Below are 13,625 nucleotides of genomic sequence, written 5' to 3'. Positions count from 1 at the left end.
GATTCTGCCATCCAAGGGACTTTACACCTGCAGTCACCTCTTATGCCGCAGATGCCCCATGAAGGTGCCTCTTAAGCCATCACTTGGAGGTTCTCTGCAACAGGTCGTGCTCTGACAAGGGGGCCTGTAAGGCAGGACAGGAAGGGTGACCTCTGGGGACAGGGATGCAGAAAGGGGCATGAGCTGGGGCTTTTCCAGGAACAGGCTTAGCGACTTCCCTGTGAGCTGGCACTGAGGTTTCCCAGGGGTAGGGGGAGACTCGGTGACATGGGAGGGGAGGGTGGTCCTGCCACCTCTAGCGTCTCCCCACTCCACGAACTCAGAATGTTAGAAAGAAAGGAGTTATGTGCTAAAAGGAATCCCCGACAGCACCCCTGATTCTCAGGCTTACACTCCCTCAGTGACGGGGAGATCACTACCTCATGCAGCTGGATGTTCCATGATTAGACAGCTCTGGCTGTAATGTTGTATGTGGTCTTCATCTTGTCAGAGCTCCAGACCCATTCTACACCTGTCATCCCACTCCTCCAGCATGTCTTGACAGCACCTCACGTTCAGTGTCTCTAAGCTGAGCAGGAAGTCTGGCCCTCCCCAGAACCTCTGCATGCCCAGCACTGGCGTCTAACTGCACTGATTCCATGTCCTACCGACTGCACCTTCTCGGCCTCCCACAAACCTGTCTTCTTCTTTGTCTCACTGCCTGTACCTCCCTACCTGAGCTACCCTTGGGTCCCCCAGGCCACGGCAGGAGCCTCCTAACCCGTTCACCCTGCCCTGCTCTCTTCATCATCCACATGGCAGCCAGGGTAATCTTTCAAAAACTCTGAATTTGATCTCCACATTTCCCTGATTACAGAGACTTCCTATTGCTTCCTAATATGGTCCATGAGGCCTGCAGGATGGGGCCCTTGCCACCCTCTCTAGCCTCATGGCTCTCCTCCGCTCACTTTTGAAGTCTAGCCAAATGACTGTACACGGTCATGGCTAAGAGCACAGACTCTGGAGCCAGATTGCCGGGTTCAAGTCCAGCTCTGCTAATTACTGGCTGTGTGACACTGGGCAAGTTGTTTAACCCCTTTGTGCTTTGGGTTGTATCTCTATAAAATGGGGTGATGATGATAAGAGTATCTCCATCTTATGAGTGTTGTTTTTAGGATTAAAATAAGTTAAGATGAGTGCTTTGAGCAGTGCCTGTCTCTCCAGTAAATAGATGTTGCAATCTCCTGAAAAGAGCCCATCTCCCCTCACCCCCACCCGCAGGCACAGGCATACAGAGAGGGTCATGGGCTCAGAGCCAGGCTCAGATCCTGCCTCTGCCCTTCTTGGCTGTGTGCAAGTTAATTCACCTGTCTCTGTCTCAGTTTCCGCGTTCATGAATGGGCTGCTGTGAGTGCTGAGTGAGTAAATATGTGCAATACTCCTGCCTGGTTCACTAGAAGCACAGTATTACATCAGGTCTTAGCCCGTTTCCCCTGTATCTGGGCCCCTCCCCTGGTCAGTTGCTGCGCATCCTCAGATGTCAGATCAGCTGTCACTTCCCCAAGAAGAACCAACGTAGTCGGTACCCGAGGACTGGCTCTCAGCACCTGGCCCCCGCTGGCCAGAGCTCTGATGACAGTGGCTGCTTCACGTTGATGTGTGTGGTTTGGAGACTCTTATGTGCCCCTCCCTAGAGAGTAAGCTCCATGAGGACAGCCTCCATGTCTGCTCCGCTCACATGTGGGTCCCCGGCACTTTGCGTGGCTCTGCTGACATAGGTGCTCGATAACCATTTGTGGAAGGGAAGGGAGTGGGGCAGAGGCTCTGATTTCCGTCCCAGCACTCTTGCCCCCAGCCCCTCCCCACTCCACTGTGGGGGACCCTGCTTCATCCTGCCCTGGGTCCATGGATGACCTCCGAGCCCCTGAAACCGGAGGTCCTAGACCCCATGCTAACCCGGCTCCCACCCACGTCTGCACAGTCCAGGGCCCAGCTCCTTTCTCCCTGGCAGCAGCAGAGACTTAGTTTAGCTGGAAGAACTTTCGCATATGAAGGCTAGAAAGTTCACACAGGGACAGGCGCCTCCTTCCCCAATTTCCTGATCTGCAGAGCCTGGAGCAATATCTCTCCGTGGTTCTGGTGAAGCAGGGTGGCAGAGGCAGCTCGTGGCATCTGGAGGATCCTCCAGCCCTGCTTCACGGCCCTGGGAGTCTATGATCAGACGCCAAGTCCGTTGCACAAAGAGAAGGGGAGGGGGGGAGGGAGGGAGAAGACAGTTCCTCAGGCCCCCCACGGCACCCGGTCCGGCCCCCAGCACACAGGCTCCCGGAGCAGGCGGGGCAAGTCCAGCTCTGGTGGGGGTGAGTTGAGCAGCGTCTCCATTTCCTCCGCTTCGATTTCACTCGGCTCTGCTGCCTGCACTCCGGGGCATGCAGCCACACACAGGCCTGTCCCCTTAACAAAACCCATCTGTCCCTCTCCTGCAGTCCCTGGGATTCGGCCCACAGAGCCAGCACTGTGCAGCCCTGGCCCTGCCTCCGTGCCTTTGCTTTTCTCCCTGGATTGCCCTCCCCCACCCTCATCTCCATCGATCTGAATTCTGCCCAAGCCCAGGCCAAAGCCCACCTGGGACCACAGGGATAGATCCTAGTGGGGGACAGGCGTAAAAGTAAGTAATTTGGTTCAAGTGTGGCTCAGAGACACCAGACCAGGCCCTTCCCTCAAAGGGCCAGCTCAGCCTCCAGTGGGGCACCAGCCCAGTAGCAGCTATGGCACAGGGTAATGAGAAGGCTCCAGCAGCTGGAATGGAGCACCCACTGTGAGCCAGCATTGTGATCAGATGCTGGCACAGGGGCCAGAGCTTTGCCCAGCATGCTCATTTCAATGGGCGACTCCTTCCTTCAACTTCTAGTTCTTGTGGTCAAAAGGCAGGGTTGCAGACAGGACCCTCCATCACCCTCTCCTTTGTGGGAAGAGGGGGTCTGAGTTTCTCAGGAGGGGGAGGGGCGTGACCACATGTCGGCAGCAGTGCATGAGGCCAGGCCAGCCTCACTGTGGCAGGTGGAAGGAGGCAGGCCTGGCACCAGCTCAAGAGAGAAGTGGCCTTCATCTGGCCGCTCAGAAAAACAGGCTGGCACAGCAGGTGCTCGCCCTTCTTCACATCTGGACCCCTCTTTTTGTTTTCTGATCTCATCTCATTTTACCCCTCCAGCTGTCCAGTATGGTCCAGTGGATAACTAATAGTATTCCTATTTTATGGATGAGGAAACCAAGGCCCAGAGGGGTTCCATCTCTCTCCTAATACACAGTTAGTGGGAATGCTGGGACTAGACCCCAAGGTCCTGGCACTCCCAAAGACAGCTCAAGCGCGTATCCGTACTGCCGAGCTCCCCATGGAGTATGCTTCATCAGGATTTGGGGGCCAGCTGTGCTAACCCAAAAGAGAGTCCCACCACAGCCTCCAAGGGCAGGTGGCTTCTAATAGGAGTCATACACTAATACCAAAAATTAACTATTAAATGCTAAAGCACTTAGCCCAGTGCCCGGTATATACTGCTCTGTATGTGTAGCTACTGAATATTATTATTAATATTAACTCCTATTTAATAATTCCAGCTGGTAAGTGCTTCATGGCTTCCAAAGCACTTTCCACGGCAACACTTAAGAGGCTGGCAGGTGGGTAATATCCCTATTTTGCAGATTCTCCGAGAGGGCGGGTGCCAGGCTCAAGGTCATGGCTGTGGAGTGAGGAGCTCACCTGGCCTCTGCTATGGGCTCCCTCCTCACACCACAACTTGGACCCACCCACATATTACAGGGGCCCAGGTTGAGCCTGAGCCCTTTAAGAGGCCTGTGGCTGAGCGTGGGGAGGGAGTGGGCCCTAAACCCCGGGCCAGGCCGGAGCTGCATTCTCTGGGGAGAGTAAGTGGCCACTTGGCATTTTCCCTTTGATACTGATACAGGCATTTTAATAGCTGCAATGATCAGGCTGGTGGTATTTCAGCTCTGGCTGTGTGGGGCATTCCAGGAGGCCCTGGCTTGCAGCAGGGGTGAAGCAGGAAGGCTTTTCTGTCCAGGGCCGCTGGAGGTCCACCCCAGGGCCTCAGAAAGTTTTACACCTGGCCCTGAGCCTCAGCCTGGGGATTTCAAACCAAGGGTCTCAAACTCTGATGCCTAAGGGGGCCAGGCTGGTGACCTAAGTCGGTGAGACTGGCTGGGGGTGGGGTGGTACTCTGGGTAGCTGGACAGCACATGCCCACCTAAAAGGGGCAGCCGTCACTCAGCACCACCCGATTGTTACCACAGCCCAGTGTTGCCGGATCTTCCCATTTACAAGAGAGATCAGAGATCTAGACCTACATGACATCTCCTAAGCAACAAATATTTATTGCGCACCTACCATGTGCCAGGCCATGTTGTAGGCACTGAGGATATAGCAATGAATGAAACAGATCAAAATATTCATGTCCTTGTGGAACTTGCTTTCTAGGGATGGAGACAATAAGCAATATAAATAAGCCAACAACAACAACAGAATCTGAAGGAGAAAATAAAGCAAGGAGGGAGGCTAGCAAATATATTGCAGAAGGGCGCTGGGGACCGGGATGGGGGGGGGGGGCCTCATGGAGAGCGAGCCAGGTGGAGGGAGGGTAAGAGCCTGGTGGGAGTGGTCCAGGGGAGAGCAGGCGAGACACCCTCCTTCAGGGAGTTTTTCTAGGAAAAGAGTTAAACAGGGTCCATGAGGATTTTTCATTTATTTTTTATGGTGGGAGGAAGAGCAGCATGTTTGCATAAAGATTGCATCAGGGGTAGGCAAGCGACCACTAAATCCCACTGGAAGGCTGTTTTTGTAAGTACGTTTTTATGGGAACACAGCCGTGCTTCCTCTGCTTTTCGCCTACGACAGTAGAGCTGAATGGTTGTGACAGAGATCACATGGCTCACACAGCCTAAAATATTTACTAGCTGGCCCTTCACAGAAAACCTTTGCTGACCCCTGGTGTAAGTGACCCAGGATAAGGGCAGGAGGGGGGGACCTGCCTGCGTGCTGGTGGAGGGTTGGCCTAACCTGAGAGCACAGATGCAGGTGGGCGGGTGTGCCTCGGGGCGGGAGCCTCTTCGCGGTCATCAGGTGACAGTGACATTGGGGTTGGAGACAGAAGGTGTGAGAACTACTAGGACAGTGAGATGGAGGGACTGGGGTATGCTTGCTGGGCTTGCCTCTGAGATAATGATCATGAATGAAGTGAGGCTGGTCAGCAAGGCTGGGCCCCTTCCCCAGCTTCATCTGCTGCTTGGGTGCTGGAGTGGGGTAGGTGGAAACGTTGCATCTACCAGGTTTGTGGCTTGGCCGAGAGCATGTGCTGAAGGGGCAGGGCATCAAGACAGCCGAGGGTGGAGCCTGGGGAGTGATTATAGTCACTGGCCACAGAATTAGAGCTGAGAAGGAGGGAAGTGAAACATGGCAGGCGAGGAACAGTGGAAAGGGGAAAGGACCCGTGGATTGAAGGACCAGGGGCTGGAAGGATCCCTGGGGTTGAGTATTAGAAGGAATGAGCTGCAGACGAGGGTCAGTGGGTGGGGCTGAGGCCCAGACTCTCAAAGGGCTGCGATGATGTTCCGATTTAATGCTTTTCAAAGATAAACACTGGGCGGGCGGAGAGAACACACACACACACACACCCTGAATGCAGCCAGTTTCACACCTCTGTGTCCCCGGTGGCTTTGCCCTCTCACACGTCTCCTGCCCCTCCTGATGGACGCTCCTGATTCCCGGATCTACCTTTCTCACCCAGGCCTCTTTCCTGAGTGCTGGAGCCACATGTGCCCCTCCCACCCGGACCCTTCCACTAACTCAGCTTGTCCTCAACCAAAGTCATCACCTTCCACAAGCCTGCCCTCGCCCCTGCCCTTTCTCCATGGGGGCATCTCGGCCACCCACAGCAGAACCCGGACCCTACCCCCTCACCAAGTCCACCTCGTGCTCTGTCCCTTCTTCCTCGTGCGTACCCCTTCCCCGCCGCTCTCCGTCATGCTGCCAGGCCGTAGCCTGGCCCACCAGCATCTCTTGGTTGGGTGGGTGACTGACAGCCTTCAGAGAGGAGCCTCAGCCTCCAACCTTCTCACTGTCCTTGTCTGTTCTCAGCATGCTGCTGGAGGGCCCTTATACCAGCCAGATTTGACCATGTGCCTCCTCTGCTTCAAACCCTTGCTTGGCTCCTTCGGTCTGGACCCTTACCTGGGCACACAGGCCCCCATCACCCACTCAGCATTCAGAGTCTGCTGTCAGCGGGACACTTCTCAACGTGCTTCTCCCACGGGAGGCGCAAGCCCCTTTGCCGATGGGGATGGTGTCTTGTTCTCCAGTTTGCAGTCTCTCGATTAGTAGGAGCTCCACGTATATGGGATGAATTGAACAAAAATACTGAACTTGAAGGTGGAAGACCCGGAATTTAAGCTCTCTGTGGCTTACCTGTTCAAGGCAATTCCCCTTCGCTCTCTGAGTCTGTTTCCTTTATCGTAAAATGGGGCTGATTTGTGGCCTGCCTATTGCACAGGGCGCCGGTGAGGGTCAAGTGAAGGCTCAGGGAATGTGAAAGTCACTCCAGGTTTGCCTGAAGCGGAGGTTTGTGAGCAAGAGGCTTATCGGATCAACATTGGAGACGGCGAGGGAGGCAGGGTGGGCAGAGGGTCGAGCCGTGACGCGGTCACGACAGAGGCCTCAGCTGGTCCCGTGGGGCTCTGCAGCTCATCCTGAATTGAGACCTAGGGATCAGACGGTATCTATGAGTAATTGGTTGCGGGTTGCCGGGGGAGTGGACATGACCCTGGTCAAGGCAACTGCTTAAGGTGAGAGTGGTTCCTAGAGAGGAGCTCAGCCATCAGCAGCCAACATACCTGGCACTAAGGGTGAGTCTTGACCCTCTCCTGACTGGGAGACCCGGATGGCTCACCACAGCATCTGTACTAGCTCTAGATTTTTATGGCTGTCAGTAAGCCACGGACATGTCAGGAATCTGTGTGCTGCTAAATTCAAAGTCTCTGCCAGCGCCCAAAAGATCTGCCCCCCCACCACGTTCCCATCCTTCCTTCCTCACCCGAGTCCCTCCTGGCACACTGTCCCCTATCCTCCTCCTCAAACACTCGGCACACAGTCCCGTCTCTGAACCTTCACCTCTGCTGTTCCTTCTGCCTGGAACACGCTTCCTCTATATCTCTCTACGACTCATTTCCTTACTTCTGCCAGCTCTCTGCTCAAACGTCCCCTGCACAGAGAGAACCTCCCTGACCCCCGAGTTTAAAATACCACCTTCCGTCACTCTCCGTCCCCTTACCCTGCTTTATTTTTCTCTGTAGTGCTTATTGCTGCCTGGGTTATATATTCATTTGTTTCTCTATTCATTGTCTGTCTCCTCCACTGGCAAATAAGCCCCTTGAAGAGCCCACAGGTTGTTGGTGGGAAGGGATGTGGAAGCAGGTATGTACAGTCCCTTCCTTGGAAAGTGGTACTAGTGAGCTAGGCTCAGAGCTGGGCATCACAGGGCCTTCCACCAGACCTTGTCCTGGGATGTCCTTGGTTTGCCCGGTGGCCACTCTGTGCCCACCTCGATAGTCGTCCACCTAGTATTTGTGTGCCAGCCTCCCTTTCTGAGTGACGGTCTTCCCTTTGGGACATTCCTCGCTTTCTCCTCCTCCTGTGTGTTTTGACCTCCAGCCCCCTTGTGCTCTCCCCTCAACACTGTCGATCTGCCCCTCTCCCAACACACACACACACACACGCACACACAGGCACACACACACAATGGCTGAGCTCCCTCTTCCAGGGGGGTTTGTACACACCCTTCTCCAGCAGGATGGAGTAGACTTTATATCAAAAGGCCTGAGTTCTCATCCCACATCCACCACATACTGGTTGTATGACCTTGGGCAAGTCACTCAGCCTCCCTGAGCCTCACTTTCCTTCAGCAAGAAATGAGGTCACTATTTAACCTACCTTAGAGTTTGATTATGAAAAATAGATGTGATTCCCTGTGAAAGCACCCAGCTTAGCGCCAGTACACAGTGGGTGCTCAGCAGACATTAGTCTGATGTGAATCCTCAGGAAGCTTTCCTGACCTTCCCTCTCCACTGCCAAGCCAGAGGTGACACCAAGTCCTATGACACCTTTCACGTGACTTCCTTTACCTTTCACCCTGAGTGGCAGAACTCCACAGTAGCGGGAAGCCATGTGCTGGGGAAATGCTTGTGGGGAGCCAGCCGGCCTCCTAACCGGTTGACAGGTCAGGGTGGGGACCACAGTGCACAGGAGAGCCAGTCACAGCCAGCCACACAGTACAGGCCCCATGGGCCCAGATCTTCCAGTTTTTCAAGAGAAGTTAGAAACACAGACTTTCATGTGAAATCAGCCTCTTCAAAACACTGGGGACAAATTCAATGAAAAAAAAATCACTGGGGGAACCAAATAAAAATACATCTAGGGCTTCCCTGGTGGCGCAGTGGTTGAGAGTCCGCCTGCCGATGCAGGGGACACGGGTTCGTGCCCCGGTCCAGGAAGAGCCCACATGCCGCGGAGCGGCTGGACCCGTGAGCCATGGCCGCTGAGCCTGCGCGTCCGGAGCCTGTGCTCCGCAACGGGAGAGGCCACAGCAGTGAGAGGCCCGCGTACCATAAAACAAAAACAAAAACAAAAACAAAAAACATGTAAGGGCCAATTTGGTTCTGGGACCACCAGCTTCTAACTGCAGCACTAGCTTCAGAGAGAGGGGGTCCAAATCTCAGCCTTCCTCCCCTGTGACCTCGGCCAGGTTAGTCTCTTCTCTGTGCCCAGGTCCCTCACCTATAAAATGAGTGTAATAATAGCTAACATTTATTGATGCCTCCTGGGCACCTTTCTTTCTATGCACCAACTACTTTGATCCTCTCAGTAACCAATAAGGTCAGGACTGTTATCAGCTCAGGGGCCAAGAACTGCTAGGATCCCAGGCGGTCTGACCCAGAGGCACACCTGTTAACCTCTGTCTTCCCCCCACCTCACCCCGCTATCCCCTCCCTCGGTGGTGGTGAGGACCGAGGCGCTCAGCGCTCAGCGCCCTGCCCTTTCCAGGTGTCAGGGCTGGCAGGTGTGTACCTGTCATCGGTTCATCTCCACGGATGTGGCAGGTCCTTGAGGGCAGGCGTCTCAGTCTTCTTGTTGCCGCATCTTTGGGGCCTTCCAGATTGGCCCAAGGATAGGCAAGCTGGTGAGAAAGGGCTCTGATGGAGGGACAGAGGGCCTGCCTGTACCTGGCTCTGTGAGCAACACCGGAAGGAAAGAGGTCACTGTCCCTGCTCCCGGGATCCACAGGTGCCCAGAGCTAGACAGGAAGCAATTAGCAGAGAGCCAAGAAGAGCAGGTCGTTGTGCCCGTGAGCTGCAGGAAGGCCACACTGCTTTATAGGGTCCTGTGCTCGAGTTAATTTCCTTCAGAGCTCTCCGAAGACATAAGACCCCGAGGTTACCAAGACGGGACCTCTGCGTCTGCTTCTTATTATCCAGATGCCTGGTGGCCAGCCTTTGATCCAGGACCAGTCCCCCTGCCAGCCCCCAGGCGGCCCCTCTCCCCCGCCCCCCCCCCCAGCCCCCAGCTGCTTTCCAGAACTTGGTGTTTACAACTCCCAGTGACCGCTCTTCTCTGTCTCCTTGTGCAGAAATGGAAGCTCCACTCACGGAGGCGCCGGGAGACCCCGAAGACGTCTCCAGGGTGTCACTGCCCGCCAGGTAAGGAGCCCTGCGAAGGGGTGACAAGGATGGGGACACACACCAGAGGCCCTCTCAGTGGCCATGCCACACCCTGTTCAGAGCGTCACTTTTCATTTGGAAGATGGAAATGACAGTGTCCTTGATGTTCACCCTCCATGTACCGATTGATTGGCCCCATCCCCCATCCATCATTCCTTTGCTTATTCAATCTTTCATTTATTCATCAACTCTTCTATGGGCCAGGTACTGTGCACACCGGGCTGTGAAATCAGGCAAGATAATGGGTGTGGCAACTTGTGAGGTGTTACGTGGAGTTGAAGAGAAGCCCGCCACTGTGCCTCTCGCTCCTGGCACATAGTCGGTTCAGAAGCGCTTGTTGCCCAAATGAATGAATTGCCCTGTAATTGCAAAACCTTGCCCCAGCTAGGTGGCTTAGGGCCTGTGTGTTCACCGCCTGGTATCTAGGCCACACACACACACACGAACAAGCTTAAGGTTGCTGCGTGATGTGGTGTGATCAAGCTGACCAGTCCAAGGTGGATTCCGAGTCTGCCTTTGCTGTTTCCTACCCTGTATGGGCAGCTCCCTACCGAGGACGTGTTCCAGTGCCCTTCCCCTGTGCTGTGTGGCCGCCTCCTTACCACATCTGCTCATTCAGTCCCAGCTGTGGCCTGGGTCCCGAGCGCAGAGGTTTAACTGCATTGTCTACAGTTAGTAATATTGACAAGTCATGGTTTTCTAAGTCACCCACCATCGTTATTAAGCTACGAGAATGACAGATGGGCAAGTTTCACCGTTGCCATGAGTCATGGGAATGGGTTGCACCCCTTTGGGGCTGAGGGAGGAAGCTGAAACAGGGTGTGGAGCAAGGTACCACTCCCGAGGAACCGCCGAGGGTTTGCCCTCAGAGTGTGGCCCTGGATGCCCGCTGTGGCAGGACACTCCACTGGACACAGAGGCCGAGGAGCCCTAGGAGGCCCCACTCAGGGTCCCCAAGCCAGGGACAAGAGGCCGACAGATGCTGAACACGGGGGAAATGGAGGGACCACATTCACTGGAGCGTGAGTGGGCTGAGTCACAGTTGGGAGTCACAGTTCAGGTGCCACGGGAGCTGGTGAGACCGTGACGGGATTCAGCTGGCCTCAGGCAGAAGAGGGTCATCTGGGTTAATTAAAAGGATGTCCAGGAGCCCTGGGAAGCTCCCTCCCTCCCTTGGGGTCCCAGAGATTGAGCCATGGGATCTGTGATGGCTTTTGGGGAAAGAATGCCAGGATTAATGAGATGAGATGAAGGTGAGGGTGTGTTGACGCGGCCTGGGCAGAGCAACTGTGTGCATCGGGGTTTGTGGGGCAGCCCGCGTTTCAAACCACTGTGTCTATCGTCCTCGTAGCTCTTGGTCAGTTGCAATTGTTCTTGCTTGAAGTATAGAATGCTGGTGAAGGGCAGGAGACTTGGAACCATGGAAGATCTAGGTTTGAATTCCAACTCTGACATCTACCAGCTGTGTGACCTTCAGAGAGTTATTTAACCTCTCTCTGCCCCGGTGGCCTGGTCTGAGAAATGAGGATAATACCCGCCTTCCAGGTATATGGCAGAGGTTCAGTGAGGTCCTCATAGAGAGTACTTAGTACTTCCCTGATTCCTAGTGAGCACTACTGTTATTTTTTTTGTTTTTCTCCTCGATTCCTCTTGCACTTTAAAGATGCACTGAAATCCTTATCAAACACTGTGTCCCGGTGTCGGGGGCACATTTACGGGCAGACAGGCTCGTCCTTCTCCCTTGCCCGCCTGATTGGGTTTCTCATGTCCTGCCTCCATTAAAGTGGGGGCCTACCAATAGGTATCCATTTAGTGTTTGGGAGAGTCTGACTCGGATGGTCCTGGGAGGCTGAGAGCTAGGAAGGGATGTGGCAGGAGGGAGGAAGGACTGGAAGGGTGCTTCAGCTCTTGGATGGCGAAGAGGAAGCTGTGAAGCAGTATGAGCCGCTCCGAGGTGGTGGAGAGGAAGGATGCTCGGAGGTGCTGGGGGGGAAGAAGGGCTTGACACTGGTCCTCTGTGCGAAGGGCCACCAGCAGGGACTGAGTTGGCCGGGAGATGGGAGGAGAGTGAGCAGGGGAACCTGTGAGGGTGTCCCGAGTGTTGGAGAATTCCCCAGAGGGCAGTTTGGCCCGAAGTATATAGCTCAGAGCCAGGTGAGCAACACCGGGAGAATATAGAGGCCCCAAACGGAGGCAAAATCAGAAGGAGAGTAAGATGCTCTCCCAGCATTTTGCAGAGTCAGCAGGGAAGGACTGGAGGGCTGCACAGAGGTGTCTCAGACAGCAGAACGACAGAGTAAAATGCATCTCCTAGGATGGGCTGAGTCCTGCTGGGTCCCTGAACCTGCCCCCTCTGCCCAGCCTGAGGCTTCGCACCCCGTGGTAAAGGTACCTCCTCCACACTAAGGCCTGGGCCGCGTGGCTGCCAACCTGTGCTGAGTAACAGCGGTTACTGCCCCTGCCCCTGACTGGGCACCCACTCTGTGCCAGGCACAGTACTGAGCACTTGACATTGATGGATGACCTTCTCGGGAACGCTGGAAACAGGCAAGGTGGAGTTCTGGCATTCTGAAATGTCTGCGGTCCCCAAAGTCAGTAAAACACCACTCTCATCCTTGTACGCGAATCATGCATCTGCGATTATCTCCTGAGGGTCAGAGTTTATAAACCACCTTATGAACATTTTAAGGCTCCTGATGCTTGCAGAAGGACTTACACAATTGTAAAGTGCCGCAAAGCATTATTCACTTTTTTTCTGGCCAGCGCCTAATATTGTGCTCCACACATAGTAGATCCTCAATGAATGTTCAACAAATTATCATCAATAATCATTGCTGGGTGATTGGAAGCTTTCCGGTGTTCTCCATCTGACCTCCGGTTGGCTTCTGACGCCTCTCCCCCTCCGAGACGGCTCTGACTCTTGCCTGATGCTGAAATCACTTGCTGTTAGGACACAGAAAATAAACACACACTCTTCCGTCCCACTGTGGCCACTGGATTTGGAACCTAGAGCCCCAGACCTGTGCCTGCCCCAAGTTTTCCTCTGCAGCCAGCCGGGCCACGGCTGGAGCCCTGTGGTGGGTGTGTTCTTCCTTGTGGCAGCCTCGGGCCCCTGGGCAGCATCCAGAAGGCTTGGGACACATAATCGTGGGCAGAAAACCCACCTCTTTCCCTTCCTACTCTGACCTCGCCAGCATCCTCCCAGGATCCTCCCTGTCCCAAAATAGCCATCTACTAGCTGAGATCTGGCTGCATCCTGCTTCTGGGCTGCATGCACTGTTTGCCAAGGGAGGGATGGGCCTGCAGCCCTGGAATGGGATGCCAAAGGTCGGGCCTTGTTAGAAGGGTCACAGTGGCCAGAAGTTCAGAGGAATAGGTGTGGGCCATTTGCAAAGCGTTTGGCCTGGTGGGACAGGAGAAGGGCCTGGGAAGACATATACAGGCTGTGGGACTTTCTAGGCCACTTGAGAAGAATACACAGATCAGGGAAACTCCCCATCCTCTGTCCCTGTTCTCAGTAACAAACGAGGAGCAGGACAATATAGGCTCCAGTCGGCAAGGAAGCAGCTCCTTCAGGCCCGCCATGCTGGGGCTGGGCGGGGCGGGCATCAGGCAGGACGGTCCGTGGTTGCACACACGGAGGGAGCCGTGACCAGCTGAGCCGCTGGAGCAGATCCCCTCACAAGCTGGGCCTCATCTCTAAGGTGAAGAATAGGCCAGAGTCATGTGCTGACCACCAAGCCAAGAGGTCTGGACTGCAAGAGCGAAGGCAAGGGGGTGATGTGGTCAGGTTTGGGCATGAGTGCCATCGCCAGCACTGGTCCACAGGATGGATGGAGAGGAGAGAAGACGCCTTCAGCCAGGCTAGT

The 13,625-nt window shown here is 54.8% G+C and overlaps 1 protein-coding gene across 1 annotated transcript in view; it reads left to right on the top strand.

Moving 5' to 3' along the window:
- FAM241B (family with sequence similarity 241 member B) overlaps positions 1 to 9,736 on the top strand; it is a 162,843-nt gene extending 153,107 nt beyond the window's left edge. The window contains exon 6 of the transcript XR_013824393.1: positions 9,666 to 9,736. The gene's annotated coding sequence lies outside the window, so the exon portion shown is untranslated. The remainder of the gene's footprint in view (positions 1 to 9,665) is intronic.
- The last annotated feature ends 3,889 nt before the right edge of the window (positions 9,737 to 13,625 follow it).

The sequence above is a fragment of the Stenella coeruleoalba genome (assembly GCF_951394435.1).
Source record: "Stenella coeruleoalba genome assembly, chromosome: 16".
Classification (NCBI taxonomy): domain Eukaryota; kingdom Metazoa; phylum Chordata; class Mammalia; order Artiodactyla; family Delphinidae; genus Stenella; species Stenella coeruleoalba.
This window is presented reverse-complemented; position numbering and strand designations above follow the sequence as displayed.